The 22,104-nt window shown below is 48.6% G+C and overlaps 1 protein-coding gene and 1 pseudogene across 2 annotated transcripts in view; both read left to right on the top strand.

Moving 5' to 3' along the window:
• Positions 1-1,056: 1,056 nt before the first annotated feature.
• Positions 1,057-1,174, top strand: LOC135052562 (5S ribosomal RNA; annotated as a pseudogene).
• A 7,802-nt stretch (positions 1,175-8,976) lies between these two features.
• Positions 8,977-22,104, top strand: part of RNF41 (ring finger protein 41) — a 173,593-nt gene continuing 160,465 nt past the window's right edge. The window contains exons 1-2 of one of the 2 annotated variants that reach the window (XM_063952638.1): positions 8,977-9,267; positions 10,370-10,456. The gene's annotated coding sequence lies outside the window, so the exon portion shown is untranslated. The remainder of the gene's footprint in view (positions 9,268-10,369; positions 10,457-22,104) is intronic. The other variant, XM_063952637.1, reaches the window with a different exon arrangement.

Here is a 22,104-nt window from a genome sequence, read left to right as displayed (position 1 = left end):
TATGTAAAGTACAAAGTATTTAATAAGAATATTTCATTCAGTCAGATCTAGGATGTTATTGTAGTGCTCCCTTTATTTTTTTGAGCAGTGTATATATATATATATATATATATATACACACACATATACATACACACATATATATATATATATCTATCTTTTAAAAGAGGTGCTGTTCATTTAGCCCCCGATGTCTCTGAAACTGCGGTGGATAATTATCCCCCTTTACCCTGTTATTTATAAGTGCCCTCCAGTAGCTAATGGCTATGCACCTCTGAAGGAGATTAATAATAACAAACACGATTGAGACCAGTAGCGGTTTCACCAAAGACCGGAAGTGACGCGTGCAAAGACCGAAAGTGACGCGTGCGTTCCAGCACGCACTTCCGGTTTGCGTTCCACGGCGCGCCCGCTGCTCGGGCCAGCTTGCACGGACACACCACACTTCCTGTGTACCAGGAAGTAATGCCTATGGTCCTGCACTGCGTTCCACCTCACTCTCAGGAAGTGGAGAGGTGGGACTGGCGCCAATAGGAGGGGTATATAATGGGGGCCGGTGAGGCAATTTCCCTGTAACAACAGTTCCCATTTATGCTGACCGTGCTGTGCTGATGTCTGCTGTGACCATGCTGTAACTCCTTGACAAAGGTCCTGGTGTGGACCGAAACGTCAGAATTGGACTTTATACTGGAACTGTGAGATTACCTTTATTAAATACTCTTTGCTGATTAAATTGAGATGAAGTCTGGAGAGTGATATCTGTTCCACTAGGTGGATAACCTTGTACTGTACTATGGGTCCCACCTCTAAGTGGGTTGGACCCTGATTGGCACCCCAGTTGTTGGCAGAGTTATGTGAGAGTGCAGGGATCTGTATGTATATTTAGATACAACCCAGGGTAACACCTGAGCTGCTTTCTTCTCCTGCACCCACCACGTATTGCACTATTTATACAGGCACTGTTGTTTTGGGATTCATCACTATATTGGGTTATGTACTGTTACATAGCATAACTGCACAGGTATCTGAGCAAGTGATTACTTTCCCGCCAACCATATTTACTGTCATACCGCACTGGGCAAGCCCGAATCCATCCGAACTTGGAAGCTAATCAGTGCTGGGCCTGGTCAGTACACGCTAGGGTGACCTCGTGGAATACTAGGTACAGTAAGTATATCTTTATGTTCATAATACTTTGGTTGTGGAAATTCCTATTTTTGGCATGGCGCAAAGCCAGTTGGGATTCCTTGATGATAACCTGCTTGCACAAGCTGAACACGGTATAATATCCCTCACGGACGATGATGCGGATAAGGTCTTGTTTGACCAATTAGATTTCGACACTTTGCCTGCAGAAACACCTACAGATCTATACCACCAACTTCTTAGACTCAAACGGAGGGAAGTAGACCTCACCTTACATGGGCAGTTCCTGTCCGAATACTATCGGAAAAAGTACATCCCACGGGGATTTAGGATTAACAATATCCCGACAATAGGCAGGAACAACTCCACTTTCTGCAGCCGCTGGTGTGGGGTCCTGAATAAGTGCTCTCTCGACCTTATGCTTTTGGTTGTGGAGGAGGTGGGTATAGAATTAAACAAAGTTAAGACCCAAATTGATACCTTCAGCAGTGCACACCTGGGCACCATCAAGAAGGATAAAACCACCAATCTATTTGAAAAAATAAGATTTTACTTACCGATAAATCTATTTCTCGTAGTCAGTAGTGGATGCTGGGGACTCCGTCAGGACCATGGGGAATAGCGGCTCCGCAGGAGACAGGGCACAAAAGTAAAAGCTTTAGGATCAGGTGGTGTGCACTGGCTCCTCCCCCTATGACCCTCCTCCAAGCCTCAGTTAGGATACTGTGCCCGGACGAGCGTACACAATAAGGAAGGATTTTGAATCCCGGGTAAGACTCATACCAGCCACACCAATCACACTGTACAACCTGTGATCTGAACCCAGTTAACAGCATGATAACAGCGGAGCCTCTGAAAAGATGGCTCACAACAATAATAACCCGATTTTTTTGTACCAATAACTATGTACAAGTATTGCAGACAATCCGCACTTGGGAAGGGCGCCCAGCATCCACTACGGACTACGAGAAATAGATTTATCGGTAAGTAAAATCTTATTTTCTCTAACGTCCTAGTGGATGCTGGGGACTCCGTCAGGACCATGGGGATTATACCAAAGCTCCCAAACGGGCGGGAGAGTGCGGATGACTCTGCAGCACCGAATGAGAGAACTCCAGGTCCTCTTTAGCCAGGGTATCAAATTTGTAGAATTTTACAAACGTGTTCTCCCCCCGACCACGTAGCTGCTCGGCAGAGTTGTAATGCCGAGACCCCTCGGGCAGCCGCCCAGGATGAGCCCACCTTCCTTGTGGAATGGGCATTTACATATTTTGGCTGTGGCAGGCCTGCCACAGAATGTGCAAGCTGAATTGTACTACACATCCAACTAGCAATCGTCTGCTTAGAAGCAAGAGCACCCAGTTTGTTGGGTGCATACAGGATAACAGCAAGTCAGTTTTCCTGACTCCAGCCGTCCTGGAAACCGATATTTTCAGGGCCCTGACAACATCTAGCAACTTGGAGTCCTCCAAGTCCCTAGTAGCCGCAGGTACCACAATAAGCTGGTTCAGGTGAAACGCTGACCCCACCTTAGGGAGAAACTGGGGACGAGTCCGCAGCTCTGCCCTGTCCGAATGGACAATCAGATATGGGCTTTTGTGAGACAAAGCCGCCAATGCTGACACTCGCCTGGCCGAGGCCAGGGCCAACATCATGGTCACTTTCCATGTGAGATATTTCAAATCCACAGATTTGAGCGGTTTAAACCAATGTGATTTGAGGAATCCCAGCACTACGTTGAGATCCCACAGTGCCACTGGAGGCACAAAAGGGGGTTGTATATGCAGTACTCCCTTGACAAACTTCTGGACTTCAGGAACTGAAGCCAATTCTTTCTGGAAGAAAATCGACAGGGCCGAAATTTGAACCTTAATGGACCCCAATCTGAGGCCCATAGACACTCCTGTTTGCAGGAAATGCAGGAATCGACCGAGTTGAAATTTCTTCGTGGAGCTTTCCTGGCCTCACACCACGCAACATATTTTCGCCACATGTGGTGATAATGTTGTGCGGTCACGTCCTTCCTGGCTTTGACCAGGGTAGGAATGACCTCTTCCGGAATGCCTTTTTCCCTTAGGATCCGGCGTTCAACCGCCATGCCGTCAAACGCAGCCGCGGTAAGTCTTGGAACAGACATGGTACGTGCTGAAGCAAGTCCCTTCTTAGCGGCAGAGGTCATGAGTCCTCTGTGAGTATCTCTTGAAGTTCCGGGTACCAAGTCCTTCTTGGCCAATCCGGAGCCACGAGTATAGTTCTTACTCCTCTACGTCTTATAATTCTCAATACCTTGGGTATGAGAAGCAGAGGAGGAAACACATACACCGACTGGTACGCCCACGGTGTTACCAGAACGTCCACAGCTATTGCCTGAAAGTCTCTTGACCTGGCGCAATACCTGTCCAGTTTTTTGTTCAGGCGGGACGCCATCATGTACACCTTTGGTCTTTCCCAACGGTTCACAATCATGTGGAAAACTTCCCGATGAAGTCCCCACTCTCCCGGGTGGAGGTCGTGCCTGCTGAGGAAGTCTGCTTCCCAGTTGTCCACTCCCGGAATGAACACTGCTGACAGTGCTATCACATGATTTTCCGCCCAGCGAAAAATCCTTGCAGTTTTTGCCATTGCCCTCCTGCTTCTTGTGCCGCCCTGTCTGTTTACGTGGGCTACTGCCGTGATGTTGTCCCACTGGATCAATACCGGCTGACCTTGAAGCAGAGGTCTTGCTAAGCTTAGAGCATTATAAATTGCCCTTAGCTCCAGTATATTTATGTGGAGAAAAGTCTCCAGACTTGATCACACTCCCTGGAAATTTTTTCCCTGTGTGACTGCTCCCCAGCCTCTCAGGCTGGCCTCCGTGGTCACCAGCATCCAATCCTGAATGCCGAATCTGCGGCCCTCTAGAAGATGAGCACTCTGTAACCACCACAGGAGAGACACCCTTGTCCTTGGAGATAGGGTTATCCGCTGATGCATCTGAAGATGCGATCCGGACCATTTGTCCAGCAGATCCAACTGAAAAGTTCTTGCGTGGAATCTGCCGAATGGAATCGCTTCGTAATAAGCCACCATTTTTCCCAGGACTCTTGTGCAATGATGCACTGACACTTTTCCTGGTTTTAGGAGGTTCCTGACTAGCTCGGATAACTCCCTGGCTTTCTCCTCCGGGAGAAACACCTTTTTCTGGACTGTGTCCAGAATCATCCCTAGGAACAGCAGACGTGTCGTCGGAAACAACTGCGGTTTTGGAATATTTAGAATCCACCCGTGCTGTCGTAGAACTACTTGAGATAGTGCTACTCCGACCTCCAACTGTTCTCTGGACCTTGCTCTTATCAGGAGGTCGTCCATTTTCTTCGAAGAAGAATCATCATTTCGGGCATTACCTTGGTAAAGACCCGGAGTGCCGTGGACAATCCAAACGGCAGCGTCTGAAACTGATAGTGACAGTTCTGTACCACGAACCTGAGATACCCTTGGTGAGAAGGGCAAATTGGGACATGGAGGTAAGCATCCCTGATGTCCCGGGACACCATATAGTCCCCTTCTACCTGGTTCGCTATCACTGCTCTGAGTGACTCCATCTTGATTTGAACCTTTGTAAGTGTTCAAATATTTCAGATTTAGAATAGGTCTCACCGAGCCTTCTGTTTCAGTACCACAATATAGTGTGGAATAATACCCCTTTCCTTGTTGTAGGAGGGGTACTTTGATTATCACCTGCTGGGAATACAGCTTGTGAATTGTTTCCAATACTGCCTCCCTGTCGGAGGGAGACGTTGGTAAAGCAGACTTCAGGAACCTGCGAGGGGAAACGTCTCGACTTTCCAATCTGTACCCCTGGGATACTACTTGTAGGATCCAGGGGTCCTGTACGGCTCCAGCGTCATGCTGAGAACTTGGCAGAAGCGGTGGAAGGCTTCTGTTCCTGGGAATGGGCTGCCTGCTGCAGTCTTCTTCCCTTTCCTCTATCCCTGGGCAGATATGCTTATGGGGACGAAAGGACTGAGGCTGAAAAGACGGTGTCTTTTTCTGCATAGATGTGACTTAGGGTAAAAACGGTGGATTTCCCAGCAGTTGCCATGGCCACCAGGTCCGATGGACCGACCCCAAATAACTCCTCCCCTTTATACGGCAATACATCTTTGTGCCGTTTGGAATCTGCATCACCTGACCACTGTCGTGTCCATAAACATCTTTTGGCAGATATGGACATCGCACTTACTCTTGATGCCAGAGTGCAAATATCCCTCTGTGCATCTCGCATATATAGAAATGCATTCTTTAAATGCTCTATAGTAAATAAAATACTGTCCCTGTCAAGGGTATCAATATTTTCAGTCAGGGAATCCGACCAAGCCACCCCCGCGCTGCACATCCAGGCTGAGGCGATCGCTGGTCGCAGTATAACACCAGTACGTGTGTATATACTTTTTAGGATATTTTCCAGCCTCCTATCAGCTGGCTCCTTGAGGGCGGCCGTATCTGGAGACGGTACCGCCACTTGTTTTGATAAGCGTGTGAGCGCCTTATCCACCCTAAGGGTGGTTTCCCAACGCGCCCTAACTTCTGGCGGGAAAGGGTATACCGCCAATAATTTTCTATCGGGGGAACCCCGCGCCTCATCACACACTTCATTTAATTTATCTGATTCAGGAAAAACTATAGGTAGTTTTTCCACACCCCACATAATACCCTTTTTTGTGGTACTTGTAGTATCAGAAATATGTAACACCTCCTTCATTGCCCTTAACAAGTAACGTGTGGCCCTAAAGGAAAATACGTTTGTTTCTTCACCGTCGACACTGGAGTCAGTGTCCGTGTCTGTGTCGACCGACTGAGGTAAAATGGGCATTATAACGTCCCTGACGGTGTTTTAGACGCCTGGACAGATACTAATATGTTTGCCGGCCGTCTCATGTCGTCAACCGACTTGCAGCGTGTTGACATTGTCACGTAATTCCTTAAATAAGCCATCTATTCCGGTGTCGACTCCCTAGAGAGTGACATCACCATTACAGGCAATTTGCTCCGCCTCCCAACATCGTCCTCATACATGTCGACACACACGTACCGACACACAGCACACACACAGGGAATGCTCTGATAGAGGACAGGACCCACTAGCCCTTTGGGGAGACAGAGGGAGAGTTTGCCAGCACACACCAAAAACGCTATAATTATACAGGGACAACCTTTATATAAGTGCTTTTCCCTTATAGCATTTTAATATATGTAGTCATATCGCCAAATCAGTGCCCCCCCCTCTCTGTTTTAACCCTGTTTCTGTAGTGCAGTGCAGGGGAGAGCCTGGGAGCCTTCCCACCAGCATTTCTGTGAGGGAAAATGGCGCGGTGTGCTGAGGAGAATAGGCCCCGCCCCCTTTTCGGCGGGCTTCTTCTCCCGTTTTTCTGAGACCTGGCAGGGGTTAAATACATCCATATAGCCCCCAGGGGCTATATGTGATGTATTTTTAGCCAGAATAAGGTACTATCATTGCTGCCCAGGGCGCCCCCCCCAGCACCCTGCACCCTCAGTGACCGCTGTTATGAAGTGTGCGGACAACAATGGCGCACAGCTGCAGTGCTGTGCGCTACCTTATGAAGACTGAAAAGTCTTCTGCCGCCGGTTTCTGGACCTCTTCATTTTTCGGCATCTGCAAGGGGGTCGGCGGCGCGGCTCCGGGACGAACCCCAGGGTGAGACCTGTGTTCCGACTCCCTCTGGAGCTAATGGTGTCCAGTAGCCTAAGAAGCCAATCCATCCTGCACGCAGGTGAGTTCACTTCTCTCCCCTAAGTCCCTCGATGCAGTGAGCCTGTTGTCAGCAGGACTCACTGAAAATAAAAAACCTAACAAAACTTTTACTCTAAGCAGCTCTTTAGGAGAGCCACCTAGATTGCACCCTTCTCGGCCGGGCACAAAAATCTAACTGAGGCTTGGAGGAGGGTCATAGGGGGAGGAGCCAGTGCACACCACCTGATCCTAAAGCTTTTACTTTTGTGCCCTGTCTCCTGCGGAGCCGCTATTCCCCATGGTCCTGACGGAGTCCCCAGCATCCACTAGGACGTTAGAGAAATTGCAAACACAAATAGATTCCTATAAGAAAGAGATCACTGCATTTAAACGCAGTAAACTCACAACGGTCACAGCAGATTACCAAAATCACACTGTCTATCGGTGGCTGATCGGTGATTCTAGACCAAAAAGATCCCAACGGCCCTACAGAGCCCGCCGCCAAGGACGGAGACAATTTTACACTAACGAGACGGGATCTTCCGCCTCTGACACTGATCTGTCTGACAGTCGACCAACTCCAAGGTCTTTTTTAGATCATACACCAACCTCCCTCCAGTAGCAAACCACGGAGACCGCACCCAAGGAAGGGCAGACACATGGCGCAGGTGCAGAGACAAACCCAGGACCTAGTTTTTAACTTATCAAGTAAGACACTCGATGAGGCAACTGCACGTCTCCTCTCGAGAGGCCTCTCCTTTGTACCAACAGCCCCCCACCGACGGTTTGATACCGTAGTTGACATATATAAGTTCGGTAGGAAGCTCAGGTTACGTGAGCACTTTACTACAGAAATTAACAAAGAAAGCACAAAATTTCGGAAACCCTCCACATTTGACCCAGCCTCCTCCAACCCTAGCATTAAAACATTTACCCGCCTTCTGGAGCATGATGTTCATGCACAGTCTCCAACTAAGCGCTTTGATAATCTGCCCATTGCAGAACGCAAAGCCCTGTCAGCACTTAAGCGGGACACTAGCCTGGTGGTTAGGCCTGCAGATAAAGGGGGCGCAGTGGTAGTACAGGATTGGGCCGACTACAACAGCGAAATAATGAGGCAGTTGGATGATGAGGCCACCTATACTAGCCTGCAACACAATCCCATACCTGAGATCAAATTGGAAATTGATCGCTTATTAGAGAAGGGGTACAAAACACAACAGATTGACAAGAACACACTGGAATTTCTTACTGTTGAGCATCCCGTTTGCCCCATAATCTATACCCTTCCCAAAATCCATAAAACTCTTGTCACATCCACCGGGTAGGCCCATCATCTCTGCTAGGAAATCTCTGCTACAACCACTTGCCATCTATGTCGACACGTACCTGCAACCCATAGCAGGGGTATATAATGGGGGCCGGTGAGGCAATTTCCCTGTAACAACAGTTCCCATTGATGCTGACCGTGCTGTGCTGATGTCTGCTGTGACCATGCTGTAACTCCTTGACAAAGGTCCTGTTGTGGACCGAAACGTCGGAATTGGACTTTACACTGGAACTGTGAGATTACCTTTATTAAATACTCTTTGCTGATTAAATTGAGATAAAGTCTGGAGAGTGCTATCTGTTCCACTAGGTGGATAACCTTGTACTATATATATATATATATATACACATATATAATGTGGAGCGTAATAACACACGATGTATGTAGTGAGAACTGGGTTTTCTACCCGCGTTATACGAGCTACCTGCACAGGAAATAAGACCAAACGCGGCTTATACCCGTGCATGGACATAACCTAGATCCGTTACGTACGTCTCACTAAATAGCGATAACTAACGCCTATCACGGGGCCTGACAGAATGACACCGCCTGATGCACCTGACCTGATGAATGGAAGCGCCAAAATGGCGGCAAAATTTATAGAGCGTGCGCCCGTGCCGTAATGAGCGTAGGGTGGGAGTACCGAGGCAGTGACGTCAGGAAACAATTGACTAGCAACTACCGTCTGATTGGATGGCCTGCTCTACTACGTCATGAGCTACGGAATGAGTTAAAGGTTCTCCCTATCCCCAGGACACATCAATGCCTCCGTCTCCCACCCCTTTTCACTTTCCCCTTTCACACTGATTCGTCAGCCAGAGACCAAGCCACGCCTCTTTTCCCACAGTCCGCTTAGTGGTTGGACTGTGATAGCTGTCAGTCAGAGAACGGGTGGGCGTGTCTTGGCGGTGGGTTGCGTAGCAGCAGCAGCAGCTCTGTGAGACCGGTGGTGGCGTCAGCTCCTGTCAGGGGCAAACGGAGAGACGGAGCGTCCGGGCACCGGAGACTCCCTGCCCCGGGAGAGGCGGCGTCCACTCCTCTGGGGTTGGGGCTAGTCACGGTGAGTGCTGGAGCCGGGTAGCGGCTCAGTGGGTCGAACTCTGAGGCCCCATGAAGGGAGTAAATCTGCAGGCAGGTGTGAGGGGCTCTCTGTCCGTATTGTGCCAGGCTTTCCCTGATGTGGGCTCCGGAACTTAGCGGCGAGTGACACTGGAGGAAGGGTGCACTGCCTATGTGTGGCGTGTGTGTGTGTGTGCCACTTTAATATTCCCCACACCGGGCAGAGCCCCTTGTGTGTATGGCTCATGGCTACACTGCAAAGAGGATTAAAAGTTAAAGGTTTCATCTAATATTCAGTTCCCATATCCCTGTGGCGTTACATTGTGCAGCCTCCAATGATAATAACATGTTTTGTTTATTTTTAAGGAAGCATTGTGTGTTCTATAATATGTGCACTTTATATGAAAGAAATGTGATGTGACTTGGTTGAGCGTCCTTGTATGTTCCTCCTTATGGCAATGTAACTAGCTCTTAAGCATCTTATTCCATAGGCAGTGCGTTTTATAACTCCTTATTCTGCAGTGATGACAGCTATGTAAATAGTGATTTGAAAGCTGTGATGCTCATGCATGTAATCTTTTCATAGGAACCTTTGCGGAGTTAGTATTGGGTCTCTACCAATCTCCTTTTACATTTCATTTGTCCTGTTTCATAATTTATTAATGCCATGTTGGTGGTTCAAGGCTTAGAAACCTTTGGCATGGCTTCATATGTTTTAGGTACTGCATTGGAATGAGGAACTGTAATGAAATGCCACCTTAATCGGTTGTTTGCTGATACAAGTCCAAATTGGCAAGTTTCAGAACTATGGTAATTTGAAAGGTTGTAACTGAAATAAATCCCTTATTGCATGAAAAGGGACAGCAGTATCCATATCTCATGGTGTGTACAAAAGCTTGTCTCTTACTGATCTTTTGTTGTATCCCTGTCTTTGGTTTCTTTTCCCTTTTTTTTTTTTTTTTTTAAATCAAAAACCTAGTACGTAATAATACTTGTATGTCATAATATACATATTGCTTTTAATGATGTATTAGCTATGGCTGAGGTCCATTCATTATAGCTGACTTGTTAAATGGGAACCATTTGGTCTTTGTGCTTGACAGAGTTTAAGCAAACACTGCACATAAGGAAACCTAACAGCATAGATTCACATAAGACAGGCCTTCAACATTTGCAGCCCATGTGAGCAGGTATGTTTTGGACAAAATAGTTACAGTAAGCTGTTTGTTTCTTTTTGGTTTTGAAAAAGTCCACATTGCACAGTGCTGAGCGTGGGGAGAGATGTGTGCTGAGCGGTCTGTGCTAGACCGCTCAGCACACATCTCTGGGGAAATCTCCCTGTCAGTACGGCCCTTTAAGCTGTTAGGTCACTTTGATCCACAAGGTCTTCCTGTGATCTTCAGAGATTACTTTTTGTAAAGTGCTTGAGTCATTTATGAAGTACAAAACATTTAGATTTGCCTTCGACATGTTCCTAAAGTTCTGCTGGAGTCAATCAGTTTGCAGGTTTATTTATTTTCTTTGGACCTTATACAGTCTGTGTTTTGCATGGATTGGAGAATGTCTTGTTACCTTTGAAATGAGAATTCATCCACCAGTCAACATTTTTTTTGGGGAAAACAGACATCTCTGTAAATTCTGTTGCATGCATCTACGAAAAAAATGTGTACAAACGAATTTTAAAAACAAATGTAAGCACTCCTAGGGCCTGGTTCTAAATTACATGCAGGTGCGACTGTTGGCGTTTCTCTGTCTTCGAGTTTTTTGCGCAGATGCTGCGGCAAACTCCTTCCCTTGTGTGCATTCATGCTGTCAAATATGCAAAGACTGAGACATCCAATTCTAGCTCCAGTGCACGCTGTAATACCGGTTTCATGCATCCTTATATGCCACCGTTGAAACTTGTATTAACCCTATGGCAAGTACAATTTCTACATATGACCATGGCCTCCTATACTTGTAGCTGTGCATCTCTGAAAGCTTTTACTGGCGCCTGCAAACCTCCCATAATATGCCCACTTAATTGACCATTTTTGCTTACACTACTAGGAACTTCCCAGAAACTCCTAGCACTATTCCACCCCATTTTTGATACTGTCAGACTCGAACACGACAGCACCTTTGTGCGTACACTGTGTAATGCATGCGTCGCAGGGGCTTTCCGAATTTTTGTGCATTTGCAATTAATAGCTAAGTAACAATGTGCACATTGGCATTTCACACTGATTGCGTGAGCCCCAGATTCAGGCCCAGGATCTCCTGACTACAGTAATTCCCTTCTTATTGGTCTTTGTAGCTAGACTAATTTTCTTTCCTCTGTCAGTCCTTACATTGCTTGTCTGCCCTTTAAGTAATTACACTTAGGGGTCGATACAATTCGGCAACAGATGAATAGCGCTGGGAATTGGCTCCCGACGCTATTCAATTCAGCTAAAGTTAAGTCTGCGAATGCCCATTCTCGCCGACTCAACGGGTAGTTTTGTCAGGAGAACGGGCATTCTCCGACTTAACTACCTGCCGCGATGCTGATTCCCGACAGAATCAGCCTCGCAACAGCACTTTTGTCGGTTTTCTTCTCTCACCCCCCCGGGGGTGAGAGAGGAATTCCCGACAATTGCGGGTAACTAGTAGCTGAATTGAATAGCGTCGGGAGCTAATTCCCAGCGCTATTCATCTGTTGCCGAATTGAATCGACCCCTTACAATATGTCTACAAAATTTGTGAGGAAGAAGGACCATAAATACAGTGTGCTACACCTGATATTTGTCATCTGCTACCATGACTTTATGCTTAATGGTGATGTAGTGGAATGAAGCAGATGGTAGAATGGGAGGCAATCAGTGTACCGGCTGTCTGTATCCTGGCGGACGTGATACCGACGACAGAATCCCAACTGCTGACAGCCGGAATACCGGTGCACAGGGTCTATTCCCACTCATGGGGTTACACGGCACCCATAGTGTGGGAATAGATCCTGCGGTGTGCCACCAAGCCCGTAGCGCTCATCCTGTTGCCGGCATAATGGCAGGCGGAATGCCGCTGTTGGGATAGTGACAGCTGTCATCCCGTCCTCCGGGAATACAGATGTATTCGGGTAGAATTTTTCCTATACATTCTTGCTAATGTAGCTTAATGGATACTGTTTTATTTATCCTATGTTTTGTGTATCAAAATTAGACTCCTCCAGTGTTGGAAAAAGCACAGCATATTAAAACATATCTCTGGGTCACCACTCACTTGTTTAATGTCTGACCAAATTACCCATGAGTGCCTACATTCACATTTTGGTTGCAGATGGCGATGCTGCAAGTCTGACAACTGGCTGGCATTCATGAAATTCACTATTTCTCTAATGTCCTAGAGGATGCTGGGGACTCCGTAAGGACCATGGGGATAGACGGGCTCCTCAGGAGACATGGGCACTTTAAGAATTAATTTAGTTCCTGGTGTGCACTGGCTCCTCCCTCTATGCCCCTCCTCCAGACCTCAGTTTGATACTGTGCCCAGAGGAGCTGGGTGCTTTTCAGTGAGCTCTCCTGAGTTTACTGATAGAAAGTATTTTGTTAGGTTTTTTATTTTCAGGGAGCTCTGCTGGCAACAGACTCCCTGCATCGAGGGACTGAGGGGAGAGAAGCAGCCCTACTCTCTGAAGCTAGGTCCTGCTTCTTAGGCTACTGGACACCATTAGCTCCAGAGGGATTGGTACGCAGGATCTCACCCTCGCCGTCCGTCCCAGAGCCGCGCCGCCATCCCCCTCGCAGAGCCGGAAGATAGAAGCCGGGTGAGTATGAGAAGAAAAGAAGACTTCACAGGCGGCAGAAGACTTCATGATCTTCACTAGAGGTAACGCACAGCACTGCAGCTGTGCGTCATTGATCCACACACCTCACATACTCCGGTCACTGTAAAGGTGCAGGGCGCAGGGGGGGGCGCCCTGGGCAGCATTTGGGACCTCATGTTGGCAAAAGTACACATATATACAGCTGGGCACTGTATATATGTATGAGCCCCCGCCAAAATTACTGTATAAGCGGGACAGAAGCCCGCCGTCGAGGGGGCGGGGCTTCTCCCTCAGCACTCACCAGCGCCATTTTTTCTCCACAGCTCCGCTGAGAGGAAGCTCCCCGGACTCTCCCCTGCTGATACACGGTAGAAGAGGGTTGAAAGAGAGGAGGGGCACATAATTAGGCGCAAAAACTATACATACAGCAGCTACTGGGTTAACATTAAGTTACTGTGTTATTCCTGGGATATTATAGCGCAAGGGTGTGTGCTGGCATACTCTCTCTCTGTCTCTCCAAAGGGCCTTGTGGGGGAACTGTCTTCAGAAAGGACATTCCCTGTGTGTGTGTGGTGTGTCGGTACGCTTGTGTCGACATGTCTGATGAGGAAGGCTATGTGGGAGAGGAGCGGGAGCAAATTAATGTGGTGTCTCCGCCGACGGCGCCGACACCTGATTGGATGGATATGTGGAAGGTTTTAAATGATAATGTTAATTCCTTGCATAAAATATTTGACAAGGCTGATGCATTGGGACAGTCAGGGTTCCAACCCGTGCCTGACCCTCTGGCGCAGGGACCGTCAGGGTCTCATAAGCGCCCACTATCCCAAATTGTTGACACAGATACCGACATGGATTCTGACTCCAGTGTCGATTACGATGATGCAAAGTTACAGCCAAAATTGGCTAAATCCCTTCGATATATGATTATAGCAATAAAGGATGTTTTGCACATCACAGAGGAAACCCCTGTCCCTGACACGAGGGTGTATATGTATAAGGGAAAGAAGCCTGAGGTAACTTTTCCCCCCTCACACGAACTGAATGAGTTATGTGAAAAAGCTTGGGAATCTCCAGATAAGAAAATGCAGATTTACAAACGGATTCTTATGGCGTATCCTTTCCCGGCAACGTATAGGCTACGATGGGAATCCTCCCCTAGGGTGGACAAAGCTTTAACACGCTTATCCAAAAAGGTAGCCCTGCCGTCCCAGGATACGGCTACCCTCAAAGATGCTGCTGACCGCAAACAGGAGGTTACCCTGAAGTCCATTTATACACATTCAGGTACCTTACTAAGACCGGCAATTGCGTCGGCCTGGGTGTGTAGTGCTGTAGCGGCATGGACGGATACCTTATCTGAGGAATTGGATACCCTAGATAAGGATACTGTATTATTGACCCTGGGGCATATAAAAGACGCTGTCCTATATATGAGAGATGCTCAAAGAGACATTAGTCTACTGGGTTCTAGAATAAACGCTATGTCGAATTCTGCCAGAAGGGTCCTGTGGACTCGGCAATGGACTGGTGATGCCGACTCAAAAAGGCATATGGAGGTTTTACCTTACAGGGGTGAGGAATTGTTCGGGGAAGGTCTCTTGGACCTGGTCTCCACAGCTACAGCTGGAAAGTCAAATTTTTTGCCTTATGTTCCCTCACAGCCTAAGAGAGCACCGCATTATCAAATGCAGTCCTTTCGTTCACAAAGCAACAAGAAAGTCCGATGTGCGTCCTTTCTTGCCAGAGGTAGGGGCAGAGGAAAGAAGCTGCACAACACAGCTAGTTCCCAGGAACAGAAGACCTCACCGGCCTCTGCGAAATCCATTTTCTCTGACGTCCTAGTGGATGCTGGGGACTCCGTAAGGACCATGGGGAATAGACGGGCTCCGCAGGAGACTGGGCACTCTATAAGAAAGATTTGGTACTATCTGGTGTGCACTGGCTCCTCCCTCTATGCCCCTCCTCCAGACCTCAGTTAGATTTCTGTGCCCGGCCGAGCTGGATGCACACTAGGGGCTCTCCTGAGCTCCTAGAAAGAAAGTATATGTTAGGTTTTTTATTTTACAGTGAGACCTGCTGGCAACAGGCTCACTGCAACGAGGGACTAAGGGGAGAAGAAGCGAACCTACCTGCTTGCAGCTCGCTTGGGCTTCTTAGGCTACTGGACACCATTAGCTCCAGAGGGATCGACCGCAGGACCCGTCCTTGGTGTTCGTTCCCGGAGCCGCGCCGCCGTCCCCCTTACAGAGCCAGAAGCATGAAGATGGTCCGGAAAATCGGCGGCAGAAGACTTCAGTCTCCACCAAGTTAGCGCACAGCACTGCAGCTGTGCGCCATTGCTCCTCATACACACTTCACACTCCGGTCACTGAGGGTGCAGGGCGCTGGGGGGGGGGGCGCCCTGAGCAGCAATAAAAACACCTTGGCTGGCAAAATAACCACAATATATAGCCCCAGAGGCTATATATGTGGTAATTACCCCTGCCAGAATACAGAAAAAAGCGTGAGAAAAGTCTGCCGAAAAAGGGGCGGAGCCATCTCCCTCACAGTTCCGCTGGAAGGAAGCTCCCTGACTCTCCCCTGCAGTCTACACTACAGAAAGGGTAAAAAAGAGAGGGGGGGCACTAAATTTAGGCGCAGTATAACTTATAGCAGCTATAAGGGGACATAATTCAGTTAGTCCCTGCATTATATAGCGCTCTGGTGTGTGCTGGCATACTCTCTCTCTGTCTCCCCAAAGGGCTTTTGTGGGGTCCTGTCTCCTTTTAAGAGCATTACCTGTGTGTGTGCGGTGTGTCGGTACGGCTGTGTCGACATGTTTGATGAGGAGGCTTATGTGGAGGCGGAGCAGATGCCTATAAATGTGATGTCACCCCCTGCGGGGCAGACACCGGAGTGGATGGACTTATGGAAGGAATTACGTGCAAGTGTCGACTCCTTACATAAAAAATTTGACGACATGCCAAATGCGGGACAGCCGGCTTCTCAGCTCGTGCCTGCCCAGACAATTCAAAGGCCATCAGGGGCTCTGAAACGCCCACTACCTCAGATGGCAGACACAGATGTCGACACGGATACTGATACCAGTGTCGACGACGATGAGTCAAATTTAATGTCCACTAGGGCCATTCGTTGCATGATTGAGGCAATGAAAGAGGTATTACACATTTCTGATATAAACCCAGGTACCTCAAAAAAGGGTATTATGTTTGGGGAGAAAAAACTACCAATAGTTTTTCCCCCATCTGAAGAATTAAATGAAGTGTGTGAAGAAGCGTGGGCTTTCCCCGATAAAAAATTGGTGATTTCAAAAAAATTACTAATGGCGTTCCCTTTCTCGCCAGAGGATAGGTCACGTTGGGAAACTCCCCCTAGGGGGGATAAAGCGCTCACACGTTTGTCTAAAAAGGTGGCACTACCGTCTCCGGATACGGCCGCCCTAAAGGAACCTGCTGATAGAAAGCAGGAGGCTATCCTAAAGTCTATATATACACACACTGGTGTTATACTGAGACCAGCTATTGCTTCAGCGTGGATGTGCAGGGCTGCTGCTGCTTGGTCAGATTCCCTGTCGGAAAATATTGACACCCTAGACAGGGACACTATATTGCTAACCGTAGAGCATATAAAAGACTCAGTCTTATACATGAGAGATGCACAGAGGGAGATCTGCCGGCTGGCATCTAGAATAAGTGCATTGTCCATTTCTGCTAGGAGAGGCTTATGGACTCGGCAGTGGACAGGGGATGCAGATTCTAAAAGGCACATGGAAGTTTTGCCTTATAAGGGTGAGGAGTTATTCGGGGATGGTCTCTCAGACCTTGTTTCCACAGCAACAGCTGGGAAGTCAGCATTTTTGCCCCATGTCCCCTCACAGCCTAAGAAAGCGCCGTATTATCAGGTACAGTCCTTTCGACCCCAGAAAAACAGGCGGGGAAAAGGCGGGTCCTTTCTGTCTAGAGGCAGAGGACGGGGAAAAAAGCTGCAACACACAGCAGGTTCCCAGGAACAAAAGTACTCCCCCGCTTCTTCCAAATCCGCCGCATGACGGTGGGGCTCCACAGGCGGAGCCAGGTACGGTGGGGGGCCGCCTCAAAAATTTCAGCGATCAGTGGGTTCGCTCACGGGTGGATCCCTGGATCCTTCAAGTAGTATCTCAGGGGTACAAGCTGGAATTCGAGGCGCCTCCCCCCCGCCGTTTCCTCAAATCGGCCTTACCGACAACTCCCTCGGGCAGGGAGGCTGTGCTAGAGGCAATTCACAAGCTGTATTCCCAGCAGGTGATAGTCAAGGTACCCCTACTTCAACAAGGACGGGGTTACTATTCCACACTGTTTGTGGTACCGAAACCGGACGGTTCGGTGAGACCCATTTTAAATTTGAAATCCTTGAACACATACATAAAAAGATTCAAGTTCAAGATGGAATCGCTCAGGGCGGTTATTGCAAGCCTGGACGAGGGGGATTACATGGTATCCCTGGACATCAAGGATGCTTGCCTGCATGTCCCCATTTACCTTCCTCACCAGGAGTACCTCAGATTTGTGGTACAGGATTGCCATTACCAAGTCCAGACACTACCGTTTGGACTGTCCACGGCACCGAGGGTGTTTACCAAGGTAATGGCAGAAATGATGATACTCCTTCGAAAAAAGGGAGTTTTAATTATCCCGTACTTGGACGATCTCCTTATAAAGGCGAGGTCCAGGGAGCAGTTACTGGTCGGAGTAGCACTATCTCGGGAAGTGCTACAACAGCATGGCTGGATTCTAAACATTCCAAAGTCACAACTGGTTCCTTCCACACGCTTACTGTTCCTGGGGACGATTTTGGACACCGAACAGAAAAAAGTGTTTCTCCCGCAGGAGAAAGCCAAGGAGCTGTCATCTCTAGTCAGAGACCTCCTAAAACCAAAACGGGTATCGGTGCATCACTGCACACGAGTCCTGGGAAAAATGGTGGCTTCATACGAAGCAATTCCATTCGGCAGGTTCCATGCAAGGACTTTCCAGTGGGACCTCTTGGACAAGTGGTCGGGATCGCATCTTCAGATGCATCAACTGATAACCCTGTCTCCAAGGACCAGGGTGTCTCTACTGTGGTGGCTGCAGAGTGCTCATCTTCTAGAGGGCCGCAGATTCGGCATACAGGACTGGGTCCTGGTGACCACGGATGCCAGCCTTCGAGGCTGGGGCGCAGTCACACAGGGAAGAAATTTCCAGGGACTTTGGTCAAGTCAGGAGTCGTCCCTACACATAAATATTCTGGAACTGAGGGCCATTTACAATGCCCTAAGTCAGGCAAGGCCCCTGCTTCAAAACCAGCCGGTTCTGATCCAATCAGACAACATCACGGCAGTCGCCCATGTAAACCGACAGGGCGGCACAAGAAGCAGGATGGCGATGGCAGAAGCCACAAGGATTCTCCGCTGGGCGGAAAATCACGTACTAACACTGTCAGCAGTGTTCATTCCGGGAGTGGACAACTGGGAAGCAGACTTCCTCAGCAGACACGACCTACACCCGGGAGAGTGGGGACTTCATCCAGAAGTCTTCCTACTGTTGGTAAACCGTTGGGAAAGGCCACAGGTGGACATGATGGCGTCCCGCCTCAACAAAAAGCTAAAGAGATATTGCGCCAGGTCAAGGGACCCTCAGGCGATAGCTGTGGACGCTCTAGTGACACCGTGGGTGTACCAGTCGGTTTATGTGTTCCCTCCTCTGCCTCTCATACCAAAGGTACTGAGAATAATAAGAAGGCGAGGAGTAAGAACGATACTCGTGGTTCCGGATTGCCCAAGAAGAGCTTGGTACCCAGAACTTCAAGAAATGATATCAGAGGACCCATGGCCTCTACCGCTCAGACACCATCTGCTACAGCAGGGGCCCTGTCTGTTCCAAGACTTACCGCGGCTGCGTTTGACGGCATGACGGTTGAATTCCGGATCCTAAAGGAAAAGGGCATTCCGGAGGAAGTCATTCCTACGCTGATAAAAGCCAGGAAAGAAGTAACCGTAAACCATTATCACCGTATTTGGCGAAAATATGTTGCGTGGTGTGAGGCCAGGAAGGCCCCAACAGAGGAATTTCAGCTGGGTCGTTTTCTGCACTTCCTACAGTCGGGAGTGACTATGGGCCTAAAATTGGGTTCCATTAAGGTCCAGATTTCGGTTCTGTCGATTTTCTTCCAGAAAGAACTGGCTTCACTGCCTGAAGTTCAGATTTTTGTAAAGGGAGTGCTTCATATTCAGCCCCCTTTTGTGCCTTCTGTGGCACCTTGGGATCTCAATGTGGTGTTGAGTTTCCTAAAATCACATTGGTTTGAGCCACTTAAAACTGTGGATCTGAAATATCTCACGTGGAAAGTGGTCATGTAATTGGCCTTGGCTTCGGCCAGGCGTGTGTCAGAATTGGCGGCTTTGTCATGTAAAAGCCCTTATCTGATTTTCCATATGGATAGGGCAGAATTGAGTACTCGTCCCCAGTTTCTCCCTAAGGTGGTATCAGCTTTTCACTTGAACCAACCTATTGTGGTGCCTGCGGCTACTAGGGACTTGGAGGATTCCAAGTTACTGGACGTAGTCAGGGCCTTGAAAATTTATGTTTCCAGGACGGCTGGAGTCAGGAAAACTGACTCGCTTTTTATCCTTTATGCACCCAACAAAATAGGTGCTCCTGCTTCTAAGCAGACTATTGCTCGCTGGAATTGTAGCACAATTCAGCTGGCGCATTCTGCGGCTGGATTGCCGCATCCTAAATCAGTGAAAGCCCATTCCACGAGGAAGGTGGGCTCATCTTGGGCGGCTGCCCGAGGGGTCTCGGCTTTACAACTTTGCCGAGCTGCAACTTGGTCAGGGGCAAACACGTTTGCTAAATTTTACAAATTTGATACCCTGGCTGAGGAGGACCTTGAGTTCTCTCATTCGGTGCTGCAGAGTCATCCGCACTCTCCCGCCCGTTTGGGAGCTTTGGTATAATCCCCATGTTCCTTATGGAGTCCCCAGCATTCACTAGGACGTCAGAGAAAATAAGAATTTACTCACCGGTAATTCTATTTCTCGTAGTCCGTAGTGGATGCTGGGCGCCCATCCCAAGTGCGGATTGTCTGCAATACTTGTATATAGTTATTGCCTAACTAAAGGGTTATTGTTGAGCCATCTGTTGAGAGGCTCAGTTATATTTCATACTGTTAACTGGGTATAGTATCACGAGTTATACGGTGTGATTGGTGTGGCTGGTATGAGTCTTACCCGGGATTCAAAATCCTTCCTTATTGTGTCAGCTCTTCCGGGCACAGTATCCTAACTGAGGTCTGGAGGAGGGGCATAGAGGGAGGAGCCAGTGCACACCAGATAGTACCAAATCTTTCTTATAGAGTGCCCAGTCTCCTGCGGAGCCCGTCTATTCCCCATGGTCCTTACGGAGTCCCCAGCATCCACTACGGACTACGAGAAATAGAATTACTGGTGAGTAAATTCTTATTTTTATGGTGTCACTGGACATAAAGGATGCGTACCTTCATGTCCCCATTTATCCACCTCATCAGGCGTACCTAAGATTTGCGGTACAGGATTGTCATTACCAATTTCAGACGTTGCCGTTTGGTCTCTCCACGGCCTCGAGGATTTTTACCAAGGTAATGGCGGAAATGATGGTGCTCCTGCTGAAGCAAGGTGTCACAATTATCCCGTACTTGGACGATCTCCTCATAAAAGCGAGATCAAGAGAGCAGTTGCTGAACAGCGTATCTCTTTCACTGAAAGTGTTGCAGCAAGACGGCTGGATTCTCAATATTCCAAAGTCGCAGTTGGTTCCTGCCCTTCTTGGGCATGATTCTGGACACGGACCAGAAGAGGGTTTATCTCCCGATAGAGAAGGCCCAGGAACTCACGACTCTGGTCAAGAACCTATTGAAACCAAAACAGGTGTCAGTGCATCATTGCACTCGAGTCCTGGGAAAGATGGTGGCGTCATACGAGGCCATTCCTTTCGGCAGGTTCCATGCGAGGACTTTCCAATGGGACCTACTGGACATGTGGTACGGGTCACATCTTCAGATGCATCAGTTGATCACCCTGTCCCCCAGGGCCAGGGTGTCACTACTGTGGTGGCTGCAGAGTGCTCACCTTCTCGAGGGCCGCAGATTCGGCATTCAGGACTGGATCCTGGTGACCACGGACGCAAGCCTCCGAGGTTGGGGAGCAGTCACACAGGGAAGAAATTTCCAGGGTCTTTGGTCAAGTCAAGAGACTTGTCTTCACATCAACATCCTGGAGCTAAGGGCCATATACAACGCCCTACGTCAAGCGGAGACCTTACTTCGCGACCAACCAGTTCTGATCCAGTCAGACAACATCACCGCAGTAGCTCATGTAAACCGCCAAGGCGGCACAAGGAGCAGAGTGGCAATGGCGGAAGCCACCAGAATTCTTCGCTGGGCGGAGAATCATGTAAGCGCACTGTCAGCAGTGTTCATTCCGGGAGTGGACAACTGGGAAGCAGACTTCCTCAGCAGACACGACCTACACCCGGGAGAGTGGGGACTTCATCCAGAAGTCTTCGCACAGATTGTGAGTCGGTGGGAACTGCCACAGATAGACATGATGGCGTCCCGCCTCAACAAAAAGCTACAGAGGTATTGCGCCAGGTCCAGAGACCCTCAGGCAGTAGCGGTAGACACCCTAGTGACACTGTGGGTGTTCCGGTCAGTCTATGTATTTCCTCCTCTTCCTCTCATACCAAAGGTGTTGAGGATAATAAGAAGAATATATATATATATATATCTGTATAATACTGAGTCTCTGTTAAGCTAGAGCTAAAATGGTCGTGCGTTCCACGACGAAAATACCAGCAAGATATTACTGAATCAATCAGATGGAAGATGGCTGTGCGTTCCAGCTCTAGCGGAAGTAACATGCGTGTCACCGACATGAACCCTGAACTCTCTGTACAACATCAGTGACGCGAAAGACTGCGCGTCACCGCCGAAAGATTCCCCACAGTGTCACATGTCGTACTTTTGTCCTCCATGACGCCGGGCGGAAGTGACGTCTCT

The sequence above is a fragment of the Pseudophryne corroboree genome, chromosome 2 (assembly GCF_028390025.1).
Source record: "Pseudophryne corroboree isolate aPseCor3 chromosome 2, aPseCor3.hap2, whole genome shotgun sequence".
Lineage (NCBI taxonomy): Eukaryota > Metazoa > Chordata > Amphibia > Anura > Myobatrachidae > Pseudophryne > Pseudophryne corroboree.
The sequence above is the reverse complement of the archived record's forward strand: the minus strand, read 5'-3'. Positions and strand labels throughout refer to the sequence as shown.